Raw genomic sequence first — 15796 nt, 5'->3', positions numbered from 1 at the left:
AACTTGGGATTTAAATAAAAACTAACATTATACAATTCTATAGAAAATTTCAGACCCAAAAGCAAAGAATATTTTGTTCTTCTCTTTATGAGAAAAATTCATATCTAAAGGCCTCCTCTGGAAACAAGTCTGTTTTCTATTCTGAGAAACTCATTAGTCCTGGTCTCTCGACTGGTCAAGGATCTCACATTTGAGATTGGATTCACATTTGAGCAGCAGGGAACTGGAATAAATTAAAAGATAGAAGGGAATTTAGACAGTGTGTTAAAGAAGGAATGCTAGTCCAACTCTATATCATATATACAAACAGATGTATAGAATTGTAGGTTTACATATATTATATATGCAAAACACACATACTGATATATGTAGATACAGATCATTTTTAGTCTTTCACACTTCCAACTTCAACAATCTTGGCTAAATCAAAAGTGCTTACTTAGTTCCACCTAGCATCTTCCTTCATCTACTTGTTGGCTTTGTTTTGCGTCTGTCTTTGAATAAGAATCAGCTTGTTTTCATTTAGAGCACTGGTAAATGCCAAGAACCTAGACTTTGTGAATAGGCAGTCACAAAGTAGAGATCTTTAAAGAATTATAAAAATGCACAGTAATCACTTTGAATTTGTAAGCCACATTTAGTTTTATCTTTAGAATACATATGGCCTGAAAGTTGGAGGAACTTATTAAATAGGATGATAGCTCACAATATGTTTCCTAACTGTCTCAGGACAAAAAAAAAAAAAAACTCTTTAAAAGACTCATAAAAACTTTTGTGCTCCTGTTGAACTAATAGAAGATGTGGCATGGCCACTTTGTTTCCTGGTAGTGAAATTCCCACCTTAAGCAGTTATAATTGCCCTACAGCAGAAACCCTATTTATGGAGGCCGTGGTTCAGATCTTTAGAGAAGCAGCTGTTTTATGTAGCTAACAGAGGCGAGTAGAGGAGCTCCTAAACAGACTGGATATTTTTTATTTCCTGGAGAAGCCAGAAGCTGACACCCACACCCTGGCCTGTTCAGTTAGATTTGGAAAAGTAGCACATGAAATGATTAATAGTCTTTCATCTTAGCACATCAAATGATGCCAGTTCCTAAATAATCTGTGATATAAATACATCAATAGAGAACTTAAGAGAGGCAGTATTCATGAAACACTTAAAAGATTTTTTACAACGATGCTTAGTCACAGAATATATAAATTTTAACATATAATAAATTGATTTCAGAAACACAATTACTCTTTCAAGATATGCAGAAGAATATCGTGTATTCTTTAGAAGCAAGTGAAGAGGCATTTTGGGGTAGCCTCTGTCTACTTATTCAGAATAAGTTGTTTATAGAAATGACTCAAGAGCATTGCTATCTACCTTCATCATTTCCCATAGAGGAGTAATTTTATTCCTACTCATTCTATTGTTATCTTGGCAAATTATATTTTTATTTGACATCATTAGTATTAGTATGTTGGATTAGAATCACATCTATAATGAGTTTTCTCAGATGAAGTCAAGTGAAGGGTTAAGATGAAATGTTTTAATTTTATTTTATTTTTATCTCTTATCTTGAGACTACCTAAGATACTCCCAGCAATACTCATAATGTTCAGTGTTGGAGTGAAGAAATATGTAGTACTCAAGATTGAACTCATATCATTGCCCTTGCAAAGCATATGCTCAGATCATTTAATTTATCTCAACACATTTTTAACAGCTATAACACTTAAAAAAGTTTTCACTCATATGAGCCAGTTTTCAAATCGTGCTATTCCAAAAGAAATCTGTTCCACATAGAACTAATTTCACACACCAAATACATGTGAAGGTCTTAGTTCAGGCAATCTTATTAAATATCTCTTCTTTAGTATCTCAAAACCTCTCTGGAAATTTTTCCTCTTCTGGTTTAAATAAATAAATTCTAAGGTACATGGCATCATTATATCTCTGTACTCCTAGATATTGTGACCCTGTCTCCTTGCTGCAACATACCTCAGCTTATACCTCTCAACCTGTATATTGCTTAATGGTTTTTTTTCTGATTATTTATTATACATATTTTGTCTTTTATTTCATTAAATATCTAAGAAACTACAAAGTGACTATATTTGTTGCACTTCCCTGTTGGGTGGCAGAAGAAGAAAATCTTATTATTAATCATGTTAATGCATTTGTTTTATCACATAGATGCTAAAACTGTATTTTAAGCCTACAGCAATAAAAGCATAATATCTAGAACTTAAGTAAATATGAGGGCTATAATAATGCAGTAGGCTGGGAAATGCTTAGACACAAAAAGGTAAAATGAACTCACCTACATTTCCTAAAGCAAAGAAAATTGTATTATATCTTAATAATATTTTAATTGAAGTAATATTGCATTATGTTTCAGAAATGTATCATAAAAAATCAACATGATAAATATGATATCAATTCACCAAATAGTTCAACTTATCCTTTATCATACAGTTGACCCATTTATCTATCTCACAAAAATAATTTTTGGGGTCACACCCAGCAGTGCTCAGGGGTTACTCCTGGCTCTACACTCAGAAATCACTCCTGGCAGGCTTGGGAGACAATATAGGATGCCGGGATTCGAACCACCAACCTTCTGCATGTAAGACAAACACCTCCATGATATCTCTCCAGCCCCTGACAAAAATAATTTTAAATGCTAAAGATTTGAGTTATTATGATTCCCTATGAACATTACATAAGATTTTAATTGAAGGGGCTGGAGAGATAGCATAGAGATAAGGTGTTTGCCTTGCATGCAGAAGGACAGCAGTTCCAATCCCGGCATCCCATATGGTCCCCTGAGCCTGCCAGGAGTAATTTCTGAGCATAGAGCCAGGAGTAACCCCTGAGCGCTGCCGGGTGTAACCCAAAAACAAAACAAACAAACAAAAAAAAAAGATTTTAATTGAAAGAGTTAAGAAAAAGTGGTATTTTTTTTAAAAACTTCACAGATTCACAAACCAGTTATTATATACTAAATCCTTATCTATAGAGAGACATTAGTTCTTGCTGTTTGAACAATAATGCTGGCATCCTTTATGAGTGTTTGTATTAATGTTTCTGAGATATGTTGCAGTAGAGAGAGGTAAAGCTGCAGTCTAATGCCTCTACAGGCTATGATTCCTGTTAAGTTCCAACAGAACTCTTGGCATTATTAATGATACCTCCTATACATTCTGCATGGGGAAAACATTTGGGAGAGAACACACAGATTAGAGATTTTTGACTATGTAAATTTCATAGTTCTCCTCATCACACATCTGGAGGGCCTTGGGTAAAACATTAAGCTCCCTACCTTTTCTCATCAGCAACATTCATTTTGGTAAAAATTAACTAAATCCTTCCAACGTTGTTAGCCTGCGATTCCCAAAAAGGTTTATAATCCTCAAGAATTTGAACAGTGAAGAGATTTTTAAAAGTCCTTAGAAAGTTTATTTCAGAGAATCTGTTAGAAGCAAGACAAACTTTCTGTTCTTCTAAGTATGTGAATTAAAGCTTAAGAAAAATGATGAATTTTTTATATGATGGAGTGTAGGTTTGTTTATATACTATATAAGAGATGTTATGAGACTTTTAGTAATGAGGAAAGCCACAGTACGAGTGGTACTCCAGACACTAGATAAATAAGAACTAAAATGAAATTCATTGCACTAAGAAAAACAGGTGGAGCAATACACAAAAGAAACATGACTATATCTGCAAATACAGTATGAAACCAGAGAAATAGATTTTGTTTTTTATGAGAGGCATTACAATGACCTAAATTTAACTGATGTGACTGAAGATGAATGATCAGGTGTTATTTAATATAGTCAAAGATTCTGAGGTGCTTTTCTATTATGTGATACTATTTAGAATTTAGGGTTTGCTATTTTAGCAGATTATGATTTTGGGGAACCATTTTAATTTTTGTCACTTTATTTTGATTGGATTTAATTTTAATGGCTTTTGTGGACTTATTCTGTGTATTCTGGGCCCCTAAATTATAATTTGGAATTTGTAAAACTCCCTTCCTACAAATATACTGGCTTAATGAAAGATTATATAAATCCTCCTTCCTTAGATAGCAGACAGAATTTTTACCTTCCAACAGTCAATATAGTTGCCAAAGTGATAGTAAAAACCAATTAGTAGTTTATTTTGGTCCTGAATTGCAGTGATTTTTCTTTCCCACCTATCATTTCTTTTATCTCTAGAAGGGAGAAGTTTGGGAAGGCTAACTTATGATGTATAAACTGCTGTTGAGTGTCATGTCATTGGTAGATCTTTTATCTTTAACCTTCTATTGTATCTGGTAAGCTAGTCCATGAAAAATATTTTAGTTGGTGAGGCCTGGTGGATGGTTAAGTAGTAAAGCACCTACCTTGCAGGTGTGAGGCTGCCAGTAAACTCTCTGGCATCACCTCAAATGCACTGAGCATAGTTCCAAGTCTGTATCACAACAGAGAATTGTGTTTCCAGCAGGCACATAGTCAGTTGTATTTCAGCACCACAACTGAAGAGATTTGAGCTTTTAAACTTGAAATATGACCCCTGTGAGAGCACATGCGCAAACATCACAACTGAGAGTGAGACCCCTAGCGGGGGTGTGCAAATATCCCAACTGAAAGGTTTGTGATTTCCATTGAACACTATTATGGAATGTGAGAGCATCACAACCAAGCATGTATTTTACTCTGACCAATGCATAAACAAAGGAGAGGGGAAGGGAACAGAATTAAAACATGTTAAAAATTTACCAATACATTTGGGTAGTAAAGGGTCTTTTTTATAGAAACTGCGAAAGAAAAGATTTCCTAATTTCCAAAGGCTATTCATTCTTTCCTAAACTTCTCTTTGTCTTCTGTTTTTTTTTCTCTCATCACTCAATCACCCAATATATACATAATGCATTCATCTAAAAGATATGAGCCTTCTTTAATTGCTTGTGTATACCTAAAGAAGGTTTGAGGGGGCCCGGAGCCAGAGCACAGCAGGTAGGATGATTGCCTTGTATGCCACCAAACTGGGTTCAACCTCCTGCATCCCATATAGTCCCCTGAGACTGTCAGGAGTGATTTCTGAGCACAGAGCCAGGAGTATCCCCTTAGCACCAATGGTATGCCCCTTAAATAATTAAACAATAAAGAAAGCTTGTAGAAGAGAAGGTGGCCAAAGAGTAAAAAAAAAGACCTTTCTGTGAGGGTTAATTGGAGGAACATTATTGGGAAATATGGCTGCATTTTAATTTGCTCTGCAAGTTTCCATGCTGAAGTGGGTGACCATGGATAAGAATGGAATAAATTGCTGCTTCTAACTTCTAATGTGCAAATAATTACACAACATTGGGCCCTTTGGGAGAGTTGGGGTTGGTTTTGTGAACCACCATTAGTGAAAAATATGTTCTGAGGGTTTTTATACTCATAATATAGCTTTTAAAATTATAACTGGCAAAATTCTGTGGGTTTTAATGTGGGGCAGCCCTGAACTTTTTTTGGATTTTAGAACTGGGTTTTTTTCTCCATTAGAGTATGACACAGTTAATGTAGAACTTTACTTACTAGCAGAAATGCTTTTATTGATATAAGAAAATGTAAGTTTCTATGGATGTTTGTGTTTCTGTATCACCCTATATTTTACATAAATATAGGCATAAAGAAGTTAAATTCTGCAGTAGAAATTTTTATCTTTTTCTTTTCCTAGATTGTTTCAGTGATTATTCAGCTTTCCTCTCAATTCTCTACTCTCCTCCCCCCAATCATCTCTTTGATTTTTATATTCCAGCTGAACATAAAGTATGGTATATTTTCTGACTGTTGGAATATTGTTCTATAATTTTCATAATAGTATGTTTTTTTGGGCATAAGATCTCCTTAAAATCAGCAACACCTTGTGTTTCTAGTGAAACAGGCAACCGCTCATCTTTCCTTTAATAAACTGCATGAAAAGAGTTGTTCAAAGCCAGCTGCTGGAATGTTGTCAGAGAGATATGAACCTGAACCCAAATCAGAGGCAGTATATAATGTTATAAGGAGACTTATTGTATGTATATATATATGTATATATATGTATATATACACACTTATGGTACAAAAGATAACTACAAGAAAGCCTATCACTATTTTTTCCTAAAAACTAAGAAAAGAAGTGTCATTTTTCTGATGTGTACCTTATGGAGAAAAAATCATTTCCAGTGTCTGGTAAAAGGCCCATGGGAAAGTTACATCATGAACAATCTGACATGATCTCACCGGTTATTTCGGGTGTTGAACGTGATGGCACATGAGGAAGGTAGTTACTATTAAATGGTTCATAGTTGGAGGAGTGGATTGACTCCAGGAAAAGCAGAAGCAAACCCTGGGAGAACACTTTTCATCCCCAAATTTAGGAATAACAGGGAGCTCTTTTATACTGGCAAGACTTTTTTTGGGTACCAGAAAATATAACTTCCCTCAAGGAGATCTGGTGAATGAAACAGTGTATTGTAACCTGCATAATGATGGGTGTGCTTCCAGCAATCCCATAAAAAAATTAACTTGGATATGCCACACACTTAGTTTGGCTTCATCCCATACCTATCATACTTTGTCCCATATTTTGTCATGGTTGATTGACCCACTGATATCAGACATATAAGCAATCAGTCTGCCCTGTGGCTTGAGATAAAAGGTATTTTAATAAGCCCAGGTCACATACTATCTTGATCAATTTCTATTGACCAATTACTATGTTAAATCATTTTTTCAGTGAAAACACACTCCTTGCAATGATTTATTTTTCCAAAGAAGCAAAATTTTAAATGACAGAAAGCTTTCCCTGAAACTCTTTCATTTGTATATCATCTGATCTTTTCCTTGCCAAACAGAATTTTATACCTTTTCCATCTCTATATTTAGACTAAGATAAATTTGAAGTTTGAAGACCCTTAATGAAAGTTGCAATTATTCTAGTTTCATTAAAAGTGGAGAATTATTTTTTATAACTTTGTTGATTTTTCCCTTGTTAAGTGAGACAATATAAGTAGTCTCCACCCCTCCCCACTCCACCCTTCCCAAAATGGGACTTTTCCTCTCTGTAAGAACCTTAAGGACTGAAATATTGGTTTGGTTTCCTGACTGCCAATGTTGGTTTGCCTTCTCTAAGTAGTCTGTGCCATTCCCCAGAGGAAACATTTGAAGAAGGCTTTTTCTCCTACATGAGAGGTTCATTCCACACAGCCCACAGATTTTGATGACAAACTTCATGGACCAAGTACCTTGGGTTTACAGAAGTGCTTATGATGTCTGAGTTCCCTTTTACAGGTGCATAATGCTCACTTTTAGACTCCAGAAATAAGATGTCGTTCTTTAAAAATGAGGGTAGCTTAAACATAGAATATTTGGGAAAATTGCTGGTTGTTAAGATCAATTTTAATTTACTAGATGAAGTTAGAGAGATGGCAAGCAGAGCTAAAACTCCAGATCTTTCTAATCTTTCTTTATAACCATCTGGTATACACAGAGGCATTGTATATTCTGGTCTGTAGTTTTCTCTTACTATAAAACATATTGAAACACTTTATGTTTAGGTGTGTGTATATAAATTCATGAAGTTTTTTTTATACACTTTCTTCTTTCCAATCCTATCCTCATTTTATCGAAAAGATAGTTTTGTGTGAGTGTACATTCTTCCCCAGCTGGTAAATTTGGATTTGTTCTTTCCTGTCTGTTAGCCACCTGATCACTGTTCCTGTGGAAAGGGGACCCATTCACATAATTTTTTCCAAAGGTTTAAACCTGGAAAGATTTTTTTTTTTAAGAAAAAGTTGTCTTTGAGGTTTAGAAAACATGGCAAAATTGTTAGCAGACCTTTTGACTGTGCTATTTTCAGGACACTAATTGTGCTCTTTTCAAGTACATTTTTCACAATGGGAAAAAGTTTTTCTTTGCTCCCTTTGCCCCCCCCTATATCTGAAACACAAGAACAAAACAGTCAATAATGCATCTTAGCCACACGCATACCTTTTAACCTCACCTATTGTCAGGAACAGGGGAAAAGTGATTGAAAAGAGAAAAGTGCTTTTTCTCTCTCTCAATATTCCTGCAGCTGCTTCTGCCCAAAAAATGAACCTTTACCATTTTACCGTTCAAACAGAAGTTTGTTTTCAAACCAGTTGCTAGTTAAAGGGACAGCTGATCTGGCATCCTTAAGAAGAAAGGAACCAAAGAGCAAATTGACCAGAGAAGACTAAGAACTAGCAGCGGCCCCTCATAGGTCAGATGCCGGGAGAAGGTGTTGTCTTACCTTGAGCAGTAAGATCCAGGGAGAGAGGCTCAGGGACTGCGCACAGGAGGACGGGGAAGTGCTCGGAGCCGCAAAGGGTAACATGCACTTGGCTTTTATGGGCAGGTGGGAGGAGCTGCTACTCATTGTAGGTGGGCAGGGAAGGGGCGGCGGGCAGACAGCCCCGGGAGGAGCTGGACTGCTTCTCTGGGGAGGGGCGGAAAGGGCAGAAAGGGGAGCCCAAAAGAGGGAGGAGAGAAGGGAGGGGGTGTCGAGGGAAGAAAGAGTGGAAAAGAGAACGGGAGGGAGGGAGAAAGAGAAAGGGGAGTAAATGGTTTGGAAGGAAGAGAAAGGGATGCAGAAGTCAGAGAAGGAAGGACTTGCGGTGCAAATGAATAGGAGTTAGATCTTCAAACACTTAAAACCTAAAAGGAAAAGGGGGTTATTCTTTTTTTCGTTTGGGTATGATTTTCTTTTTTTTTTAACTGGCAGCTTGTGGGAAACAGTTATTATTGGAGGTGTTTGCTGTGACTTTGAAAAGCTAAGTAACGGTTCAGGAAAAGTGCAGGATCCAAGAGCTAGGAGGAAGGAGGGAGGGCTTCTTGAAGTTCAAGTTAAGAACAAGTGCTGTGTGGATTTGTACCCTGCCGGAGAGCGCAGGGGGTTCCACCATCCATGTCTCTCTCCCCTCTTCCAAGTCTCTGTCCACCCTATCTCTAGTTGCTCTTAGCAATATTTTTTTGTTTTGTTTTGTGCTTTTGTTTCTGGACAAAGTACCTGTTTTGAGGATACTATCCAGCATCCAAAGGTCCCTGCGTGGCTTCTGCAGCACTAAGGTAAATCAAGCCAAGGTTTTCGAGGCTCTGAGATTTAGTTGCAGAGAAACGAACCTCAAAAGTAGCTTTGGTCCTTCAAGCTTATGTAAGAGGCTTGCTTGGCTCTCTACCTTTTGGTTATTTCCAGTATTTCTTAAGAACTCTCATTCATAACAATTGGAAAAAACGTCCTGGTGCCATGGCTCACTCCCTGTGTCTTAAACATTGAAAGGGTTCAACCAACAAGGAGAGGAATAAACCAGTTGAAATTCTTAATATATTTAGGGAAAGAGAACACAAGATCCTTTAGCTTCTGAGTGGTGACTCACTTCCCAGCCCAAGCTTGATTTTGGCCACCAAAGGAATTAAAAACATTTCAAAAAAGAGAACTGGAACCCTGGGATTGGGGTTTCCCTGAGGGGAAAGGGAGTCTTAGGGAGGGATAGGAAGACTAAACGAATTAGGAAACTTGGGTTGAGTTGAGGTATATATGAATATCTGTATATATACAATCATCTATATAGAACCATATAAATCCATAACTTCTGCAGTGTTCACCATGACCTCATGAGGTATGCATGAGTCATACATCTCATGTGCCTATTTATTCAAAGAGGTTAAGCAACTAGCCTAAACTAACAAGAGGGTGAGCCACAGCTAGCCAGCTTGCAAAGCTCTTGTACTTTCTGCTTCAGGCTCTCATATTGCACACCTAGTCTTTTTTCAGGTTCCATGTTGATATTTCTTTTTCTTTCTTTCTACTTCTTTCTTTCTTTCTTTCTTTCTACTTCTTTCTTTCTTTCTACTTCTTTCTTTCTTTCTACTTCTTTCTTTCTTTCTACTTCTTTCTTTCTTTCTTTCTTTCTTTCTTTCTTTCTTTCTTTCTTTCTTTCTTTCTTTCTTCCTTCCTTCCTTCCTTCCTTCCTTCCTTTCTTTCTTCCTTCCTTTCTTTCTTTCTTTCTTTCTTTCTTTCTTTCTTTCTTCTTTCTTTCTTTCTTTCTTTCTTTCTTTCTTTCTTTTTCTTTCTTTCTTTCTTTTTCTTCCTTCCTTCCTTCCTTCCTTCCTTCTTCCTTCCTTCCTTCCTTCCTTCCTTCCTTCCTTCCTGCCTTCCTTCCTTCCTTCCTTCCTTCCTTCCTTCCTTCCTTCCTTCCTTCCTTCCTTCCTTTCTTTCTTTCTTTCTTTCTTTCTTTCTTTCTTTCTTTCTTTCTTTCTTTCTTTCTTTCTTTCTTTCTTTCTTTCTTTCTTTCTTTCTTTCTTTCCTTCTTTCTTGAGGGGGATAAAGGGGAAAGAGTTAATTGGTCCCAAATTAAAAATAAAAAAAAAAGATAGCCAAGGGTTTCTCAGACTGGGTATTATTGAAATTTTGGGCCAAGTAGTTTCTTGTTTGGGGGCATCTGTGAGTGGTAAAATTTTGAATTGAATCTCTAATTTCTACTCAATAGGTGTCAGTAGCATATCCACTACCCAAATTGGCAAATTAAAAAATAAGTCTATGCATTTGGCTAATGGAAGAGAGGTAAAATCTCCTCCTTTTATAGCTACCAATTCCAAGAAGGTCAACACTACAAAAACAAAACAAAATAAGACAAGACTAAATAAAACAAAACAAATGCTTTTCAGAAATTCATGAAGAACTTAGGGCCAGAGCGATAGTGCAGTGGTAGGGTATTTGCCTTGCATGCAGCTGACCCAGGATGGACCCGAGCGTCCCATATGGTCCGTGAAGCCAGGAGCGATTTCTGGGTGCATAGCCTGGAGTAACCTCCGAGTGTCGTCGTTTTTGGGTGTGGCCCAAACCCCCCCAAAAAAAGAAATTCATGAAGAACTGGTCCTTATAGACATTTGAATGATAATTATATTAGCTGCCATAGGTGCTGAATTTACATGAATATTAGCTCTTTTATCTTGATATACACATTTGCCTGCCTGTAGAGCCAAAATCTTCAGTTGTTTTGACTTTATTCTCAGTTTGATATACCTTGGATGGATATACCTTAGATGCAGCAAAGTAACATTGCCTGAGTATAAAGCAAGAGTCAAATTATGAAAAGAAAAAAATGTCATCTTTATCATAATCACACATACAACAATATAACACATATTTAATTAAACCGTCTGCCTTAATATTTGTACCTTTTCATTTCTATGCCCCCTATTCAAAAATTGGATTCAGTCTTTTTTGGGGGCTGTGTTATCCAATGATTAATTAACTAACAGGAAAAAATGCTCTATAGATAGATATGCATAATATGACCAAATAAATGGCACTGGTTGTACTAAAAGACAAAAAGAACAGTGTTAGTTTAATGGATGAGTAAAAGAATTAATAAAAATTTAGAAAATAAAAATTTTATGTTAGCTCTTTTATGCCTATTTGCTTTTGCTCTTACTCTCTTCACATGAACCATAATTAATATAGCTTTCTTGAGGATGTGGTAAAATCCTCAAATAAATCCTGAAAATATTTCTGTACCTTCACATTTCTGTACCTTGATGAAGGTTCTATTGCCTATTTGGGGCTTACCCCTAATACAAAATGTGATTTAACAAGAAGGGTACAGTTTTATTTTGCAAAGAAATATTCTAGACAAGCAATAGAACAGAGAGAAAAACCTGAATGGTAGTTATATCCTATAGAGGTTTCAGAATATTATCTTTTAAATCACTGTTTGATATCTCTCAAATATTTCAGTTCCTGGGACAAATGGATAAAGAAGAGGAAGGAAAGCACATTTGAATAATAAGCGATTGATGGCTGTTATTTTCCTTCCTTTTTCTCCTTCACTCCTTTCAAACTTGAATATCCAGTCAAAGTAACAAAAGATCACTTTTCACTTAATTTGGACTGTGCTAATTATTAGTTCATTCTTCCAGTTCACACTTGCCTGAATCTGATTCAGTAGCAGATTTGGACAACAAATTAAAAATCCAGGATTTTGATCTCTTTGCTGACTTTCAGACCCTCCCTGAAGGTGACTGCAGCTTGACCTAGTTTAGTCTCCAGTGGAAAGAAAGGAATCCAATGACAACATGTTTGATGCTCTGAAGTTTCCATCACGTTCATGTACTAACAGCTATAGATGATCATTTTCAAGTGTTTAAAACATGTAAGTATTTTTTGATTTATTCAGAAGAAATCAATGCACAAATATTTATTAAGAATGGATACAGGTTGTGTGAAATACTCAGGCACAGGGAAAGAAGAAATTTGATTTGTTCTAAGTAAGAAAGCAAAACCAAAAACAATTCCAAAGTATCATTAGGCAGAAGAAAAAAATCGCTTTTGGAAATGCTCAGGGAATCATATATGTTACAGGTGATCAAACCTGCCTTGGCTGCCTGCAAGGCAGGCACCCTAACAGCTGTACTATTGCTACAGAAAAGAGACTTCAAGTAGGTAGAAGCAATTGGAAACTCACCTGTGGCTAGAGGGGTGATGAACATTATTAGCTCAAGGCTGGAACAAATTTAAACTAAGGCAGGCACAGGGATATTTGAGGGTGAATTTACCAGCTTGAATGAAGGGAAATGACTATGTAGCAGAACAATGGGCTTTAGAAACAGAAAAGAAAAAGCAGCATAAGTCTGTTGAAGGCATCAAATGTCATCCTGCTTTTTTAAACTGTAGTCTGTAGTCAATGAAGAATGGTGGAAGGACTTTTAAACAATAGAATAGTATAATGGGGGGGGAAATGGCATATAATTTAGTATTCATTTTTCTTTGAATAAGGCCTTAGAGTCGCTTTGCAGATCAATTCTTCTCCATATGCCCAGGGCCATTAACATGCCAAGATATAGAGAAAACTGAGTGTCTGTGTTCTGTAGAATTTTGACCAGAAAGAGATAACAGACCAGTGGTTCTTGCTCAGAAAGCATCTACAATGCTTTGCAAGATTTAATAAGAAGGAAGGGTTCTATGTGGGTGTGGACAAAATGACAGATGGGGTTTACTTGATTTCTGTGTACTCATTTTCATCTGTTGTAGCTTTAAGATTATCAAGTGTTTTCACTTAATATGTCTGATGTAAGAGATCCTTGAGTTTTCAAGGGTTCCTGGATTAAAAAACAATAAACCTACCATTAAAAAATATAATCTTTTATCAATGTTTTCAGAAAACTTTCAATTATTTATGTGTTTCCCTCGGCAACCTTCAACCTCTGAATCTTCCATTTCCTCTTAAGTGCTTCAAAAAGTGAGTGAACTTAACAAGAAGGGTAAATTTTTATAAATGTAGAGAAATTTGCTCCCATCTATCAAATCAACCTTTAGTCAGCCTAACCTTGTGCTAATATTACCAAATATGAGCATGGCCTACAAAACACTTACAATTACCAGCTCTCACACGACATTTAAAATAAGGTTTATTTACAAAATTGAAAAAGGCTTCCAGCATAAGGAAAGGCACACCTCTCCAGCATTCCAAAGGACCAGTAGTTGCTGAACCATTATTTTCCAATTGGCCCAGATCTAACCAATTCAGGTGATATCACAGAAAACTCTACTTCAGAACTTTTGCTGCCTTTTCAAGAGCATTAAATCGAGAGTCAGGAAATCTAGGTTTAGTCCAGCTTGGCTTCTAACTACCCATGAAAACTTGGGGCAGATGTTTTATCCTTCATGGATTCAGAGACTTTAGTCAGAATCTTGGAGGGGAGACATTGACAAAAAGCACAGGGAAAATGTTGGATGGAAGAGGACACTTTAGGGGAAGGTTGTGTTGGAATGTTAATTAATAATTGTGTAAGTCCTGGTGCCTAAAATAACAACAATATAAAAAAAGTTTCTAAATGAGAGATCTGAAAGGGAACCTGACCTAAGATTGGTTGTCTTGTCTCAAATTATCCAGTGGGTCACCCCACAAGCAAAAATACTGAGTATTATTTTCTAACAATATCATTCTGTCAGAGTTTGATACCTCTAGTGCCACCATACAATTGATAGAAAAATCTGTATTTGTATTCTGGCATTCAAGCCTCCCCTTACAGTTTCAGGCCTAGTCTTCATTTCCAATCTCATTTTTGTATCTCATTCTTCAGTCTAGGAAATAGCTTGCTGTCCAATCCATTGTATGGTGATGGGTGGTATTCCAGCAGCCAGATGCATGCATGCTTTTTGTACTTTATAACATTTTATTCAGAAGATAAATCCTGCCTGTCCCTCTACCCCAAACTCTTAGGGGAAAAATAGTCCATTACATTTACATATATGCTGACTTCTTTTCTCTATAATTTCATTATTTTTACCTTAAACATTTAACCACAGCCTTGCATGCAGAAAGTGACAATTTATATTAATGAACTATAGAACTTTAAGAAAAAAATCACACCAAACATTTATTGCTCTTATATTCATTTCTATTCTTAGTTCCTTTCACCACATTTAGCTAACAAATTTGGGGTTCCAAAGATCAATATAACTTTATACCTAGTTTTGAGTAACTTAAAAATGTTTGTGGGGGAGGATTAATATAAATGTAATTAACAGAAAACAGTAAATTATTTGGACAATGTAAAAATTAGTTATTAAAAAAAACTTGGAGATCATTAAACATAAGGCATTACTTAAATACTTACTCATAAAGGGCATTGAAAAGTACCTAAAAAAGATAAGTACTAAATGTATTCCTTATCAACCAAGGGACCAAACTTCTCTTATGCTTCTAGAACCTATTCTCTGACATCTACCTGGACTTCTGAGTGATCACTTTAATGTTTCCCCTATAAATTAAGGATCTTGTTAGGGTTCCTTTGGTAACCAATTTTTACATTGTCTGAATAATTTACCATGTTTCTGTAAAGTAACAATTATATTTTGACTTCTATATTATTTGTTTCCTAGACTTGGACATCTAATGTTGAGCCTTAATTTCTATTTAAAGGTTACTAGACAGTTTTTAAGCACACTCAATGTGTTCATACTAGATTTATTAATTCTGGCACCTATTTTCTTGGAAGAAAAATCACAATCCTGGGATTTTACTCAGTGCAAGGAAACAGGTAGATGTATTTGCAACATAATCTTTTTTTATTTGTTTTGTTTTGGGGCCACACACAGTGATGCTCATGGGTTACTCCTGACTATGTGCTCAGAAATGGCTCCTGGATTTGGGGGACCATATGGGACACTGGGGATCGATCTCAGGTCCTTCCTGGGTCAGCCATGTGCAAGGGAAATGTCCTACTGTTGTATTATCACTCTACTCTGGCCTCTGCAACATAATCTTGAAAATACAATATATATTGATATGTATTTAAATTTGTCATAAGGAATGGGAAGATAAATGATACATTATGTGAAATATTTATTTGTGAAAACAAAACCAAAAACAAGTGACCTGATGCCATGAACTGCTCTTAAATTGGCTTAGTTTTGGTCCCATTAGACAAGTTTTTATCAATTTATCTTGGGTTTATTTCTACTTTTTCTATCTTAATGTCTTTTTATATTTGAATTTCCTCATTGCTTAGTTTTTTTTCCCCTTTAACTAAACTTTCTGTGCTACATTTATTCAATGAAGTTCCAGGTGGGTACTGGGATTACACCTGGCCTTAGGGCACAAAAATAGCACATTTTAGGATCAGATGAGCATCACCATTCCTCACTTCTTTGACGACAATGATTAGTTAAAGCTAGAGCATTTCCTACTGGTGGTGACATGTCTGAAAAAATTCATGCTTATCTACAGAGGGAATATTAATTATTATTTTAACTTGTATTATCTTG

General features: G+C 36.0%; 1 protein-coding gene across 1 annotated transcript in view; it reads right to left on the bottom strand.

The window, feature by feature from the left end:
- The window catches only part of LOC126025931 (collagen alpha-1(VIII) chain), a 166092-nt gene extending 157721 nt beyond the window's left edge, over nt 1–8371 (bottom strand). Inside the window, exon 1 of the mRNA XM_049785647.1 lies at nt 8279–8371. The gene's annotated coding sequence lies outside the window, so the exon portion shown is untranslated. The remainder of the gene's footprint in view (nt 1–8278) is intronic.
- Nucleotides 8372–15796: the final 7425 nt, after the last annotated feature.

This window comes from Suncus etruscus, chromosome 13 (genome assembly GCF_024139225.1).
Source record: "Suncus etruscus isolate mSunEtr1 chromosome 13, mSunEtr1.pri.cur, whole genome shotgun sequence".
Lineage (NCBI taxonomy): Eukaryota > Metazoa > Chordata > Mammalia > Eulipotyphla > Soricidae > Suncus > Suncus etruscus.
Note: the sequence above shows the minus strand (reverse complement) of the source record. Positions and strands in the feature narration are given on the sequence as shown.